Source organism: Frankliniella occidentalis, unplaced genomic scaffold (assembly GCF_000697945.3).
Source record: "Frankliniella occidentalis isolate FOCC.00 unplaced genomic scaffold, Focc_3.1 Scaffold1, whole genome shotgun sequence".
Taxonomy (NCBI): Eukaryota; Metazoa; Arthropoda; class Insecta; order Thysanoptera; family Thripidae; genus Frankliniella; species Frankliniella occidentalis.
The window spans coordinates 5022247-5026597 of NW_026267131.1; the positions used below are offsets into that span (position 1 = coordinate 5022247).

The 4351-nt window shown below is 61.3% G+C and overlaps 2 protein-coding genes across 2 annotated transcripts in view; one reads left to right on the plus strand and one right to left on the minus strand.

The window, feature by feature from the left end:
• LOC113217315 (leucine-rich repeat and fibronectin type-III domain-containing protein 3) overlaps positions 1–3894 on the minus strand; it is a 12265-nt gene extending 8371 nt beyond the window's left edge. The window contains exon 1 of the mRNA XM_052270731.1: positions 3474–3894. The gene's annotated coding sequence lies outside the window, so the exon portion shown is untranslated. The remainder of the gene's footprint in view (positions 1–3473) is intronic.
• LOC113217307 (maternal protein exuperantia) overlaps positions 1–4351 on the plus strand; it is a 542899-nt gene that overhangs the window by 391699 nt on the left and 146849 nt on the right. The gene's annotated exons all lie outside the window — the stretch shown is intronic.

The window sequence follows — 4351 nt, forward strand, 5'->3', positions numbered from 1 at the left end:
CCCCACCCCGCCCCCGCCACGCCCCACTACGGGCGTAAGGCCACGCCGTTCTGTCCCGCCCACGTGAGTTCCAGCATAGCGAGGCTAGCGAGGCGACCTGCACGGTGTTGGCGCCACCCACGGACTCCGGCCCCAGCCAGCAGCCGCGCCGGGCCTCCAGGCCGGGGCTCCAGCCAGCAGCCAGCTCCAGCCAGCAGGCTCCAGCGCGCATACCGCTCCCGCTCCCGCCGCTGCGGGGCAGGGGTAGGCAGGGCAGGCCAGCGGCGTGGCGGGACCAGTAGGCCAGCGGCGCGGCTTATCGCCAACATTTATCAAAAACGTAAAAAATAAAAGAAAGAAAGACAATTTGGGTCGGGTCGAGAATGATGCCCGAGCCAGTGTGCGGGGTGGGTGCGGGACGCGCTGCTGGGGCTGGGAGCAGGCGAACTACATCCTGGCCGATGACCCACGCACTCAACCGCGCTGGTATTGTCTCGTGTCCCGACAGTAGCCGGGAGGAGAGACTCTTCGGGAAGCACGTGGACTTGTTATGGGGTCCCAAACCCAAAAGGGTGAGGGTGGTGATGATTGGGAGCCCAGAGGGTGAGGGGCATATGATGCTTGGTGCTTATACCCTGGGGTAAAAATATCATGGTGTCTCCTTGGACTCCAATGATCGTCTTTATCCTATAGGGAACCTATAACCCGGACCCTAAAATATTTGGTGCCTCCCTAATGTCGTTTCTGAACGACCCCTACGAGAGCCTTCGTGTCCGCTGCGTGCGCGGGGCCCCCCGACACGTCCTCCGATGAGTGCCTCTCCACGCCCGTGCCGCGGCGCCGCCGCCGGATGCGCCCGCCCTCTAAGGCGCCACCATTGTTCGGCAAATGAAGTACGTGCGCGTGCACGTGGCGCACGACGCACGCGCGGGCGGGGCCCAGAGCCGGTGACACGGCACGCGTGTGGAGCCCGCCGCCGCCGACGACTCCACCAGGACCGCGTCGTATGGACGGACTTCCGCTCGCCTCCTGCATACAGATCCCCTCGCGCCGTGACGGTTTTGGGCTTCTGGTGAAGTGAAGACCCCACCTGGCGCACGAGGTAGGCACGTATTAAGGGCGGGGGGGGGGGGGCGATCGGCCCCCCTGTGGTCCACCAGATAGCCGCATAAAGGTAGTCAATTTGTCCTTTAAAAACCTGTATAGGCAACTCTCGATACACCACCCCCTCCCTACGCCGTTAGGCCACGGAATGGAGTCGCGACCAATCAGAAACCGCACCTTGTTTCATTCGCTCAAGTCTTCTTCTTCCGTCCGCTTAACCGCTCTATAACACGTTCTATAACGCGTGGGGTTCATCAGCCACTAGCGATCACTATAGGTAAGATATCTGAAAAATAGGTCGGCGAAACGACTAAAAACTCCCACTGTATCGCTGATGACATTTCGTGGGAAAATATTTGCTGTTTTCCGCTTTACTCGGGGAGCTCCCCCGCGGTCCCCTCCCCGCCGAAGGGCCTAACCGCACGGATTAGCAGACGCACAGCGAGGAGGGGGCAGCGCGGCGGTCCGCCGAGGCCACCCCGAGGGAGGGAAGCCCCTCGGGTGCTCCTCGTGGAGATGTACCCAGTGGCGCGTCTGAAGGTCTGCCACTGCAAGTATATCGAGTTGAGAGACCATATCTTTCTCGCTTTACTATTTCACGACCTTTCTGGGAGCAAGTATGGTCTCGCCCGGTCTGGAAATGGCGCTCTTTGATGGGGCTTGTCATCGCGAGCTGTTGTGTTCGGCGACACCATCATGTACCTACGCTCGACACTCGGTGACCCCATATCCACGTTACTCCAAAAGACTTCACCGCGGAGAGAAAAGGAAGAGAAGTCACTGCGCGCGCCCTACAAAAACGGCCGTGTCGTAAGGGTCTGTACACCCTGGAGTGCTCGAGAGGCGGGGACCGCACGGCACAGCCGTATGTGGTCGCACGGCACTAAAAGCCGTATAGGCCAGCGGTGAACAGCCGTGTGCCCGTCCGCTGGTTGGTGGCCCGCTGCGTTTTCTCGAACGTGTCCTTAGCAGAGTGCAGCGACGAGCGGAAACGGACAGCTAGCCGACTACTACTAGGGCCCCGCTGGCCGCCACGCCCCGCCACGCCTCGCCACGCCTCGCCACGCCCCGCCACGCCCAGCAGTCACCTCGCCGACGTGCCGCCGCGCCTCGTGCGACGCCCACGTGCGATCGCCTGGGCGTCGCGGTGCCAACGACGGGGCCGGGCGGCGACGCGACGCAACCGCGCCGCCGTGGCGGAGCTGGCGGAGCTGGCGGAGCACACCGCGCGGAGGCTGCGAGGAGGAGGCGAGCCCGGGCCCGGGAGAAATCTGTCAGCGGCGAACACCGGGGGATATTGGGGTGGGCGGGAGCGATGCAGTTTTTAGGAGCGAGACGGAGCGAAGGCGACGCCTCTGCCTGCGCGTGTGTGTGTGTGTGTGTGTGTGTGTGTGTGTGTGTGTGTGTGTGTGTGTGTGTGTAAGAGAGAGAGCGAGAGAGAGAGAGAGAGAGAGAGAGAGAGAGAGAGAGAGAGAGAGAGAGAGAGCACCAGCCAGGTGCATACCGAATGAATGGGGCAGCTGCAGAATGAGAGGCGGCTGAATGAATGGACGGGAATTAGTGAGTGGACACACCGTGCGCACCGGGTGTAACCGGGGGAGTGCACACCTTCCCTCAGAGTTGTGGGTTTGCATACGCTCCTCCTCCGGGCCGCGCATGGCGCATGGGCCACGGCGGCGCCACGCAAGAGTAGGCTAACCCGCAGCACAGAGGTGTGTTCTCCTCTGATATAGTTTACACCTCCTAGGATCAAATCTGATCCTAGGAGGTTTTATTACTCGTCTCCAAAGGAAGAGTAATATATGAGGGCAAACAGAGGCTGACGTATCCCGGGAGTTACGTTTCGCTAGCTGAAGAAACTTCATCGGACTTTGTAGAGTGGGGCACTAGCTAGTAGAACATTCTTGCACCGCCTGCATACGTAGGACCGAGTTAAGCCGACCGTCTACGGAGTGGCTGCCTCACGCCGCGCGTTTCCGTAGTTATACTGTACCGCATGCACGGCCGTGGGCAGGTTTGCCTATGCCCACGGCTCCTTATAGCCCCATGCGAGTCGGCAACCCGCCCGCCCGCGTGCATGCTGTAAAGTATAACCACGAAAGTGCGCGGCGTGAATCAGCCACCTGGTACAATGACAGTGAAATCCAAAAACGAGAGTTTGCGTTGCAGCCATCGGACGTTTAAGTAATACATATGGGTGCCTACTTTGCTTATTATTAGTCGCGCTTTTAACTCACATTCAAAATAATTTTGGCTTAAAAGAACTTTCGGGATACTCGAAACCTCGAAAAAAACAAAAACGCAGCGGCATGCCTCATTAACAACACGTGCACAACTACCTTCTTGCCGGTGGCCAGAGCACCACCATCCCATCACTGCGCTCTAGTTACCTCCTCGCGTTGGTGGGGGTCATCAGTGAGGGCGGCAGCGCCGTATCCTGGGCAGGGCCGGGGGCGGCGCTGGCGACGACATCCCGGCGACGACGAACCCGCGACACACTGCACAACACACTCCCTCACACACTCGCTGCACGGTCACTGGCGTTCCTTTTTCGCGATCACTTCCGGTCAGAAACCTTCTTCTCCGTAAGTTTCCACTCGCGGGGTCCTGGCCTCCCGATCGACGTGAGGGGGCGCCCAGTCGGGTGCTACAGCGGGGGGAGAGGGGGGCCGGGGTTCTTCTTCCAGGTCGGCGACGACCGACGGACAGGGGGGCGGGCGACGACGGGGAAGACCAGCACCGTGACCCGCTGAGCAGCACGCGCTCCGAGCTGGCTCCAGCTGACGAGGCTGAGCTGGAATGAGGTAGGGTACGACACGGCGCGCACCGGAGACACCCCCCCTCCCCTCCCCGCACGCCCCGCCCTTCTGCAGGTAACCCCTTCCCCTCCCGCGCCCCCCGCAGAGCCCCGCCCGCCCGGCCCCGCCGTCGTCTTCTGTTCACAGGAATACTGGCCCGCCAACGCACTTCTCTTCTTGCTGCTTTTCTTTCGCGTCCGTCTCCGTCCCTCTCTCCAGCGCCCCTCTCTCCCTCTCCCTCTCGCACTCCCGCCGCCCGCCTTGTGTTTGTTCCTTCGCGGCCACCACGCGACCACGCCTGTGACGAACGGGCGGGAGAGGAGGGGGGAGGGCGAAAGAAACAAACGCCGAGAATGAGAGGAAGTGAGAGGGGGAAGCGGCGTGGGACCGGACCGCATCGGCCAGTTGTGAAAATCCGATTTGCAATCAATCCACAGCCGGCCGGGGGAGACTTATTACTTATTCTCGCC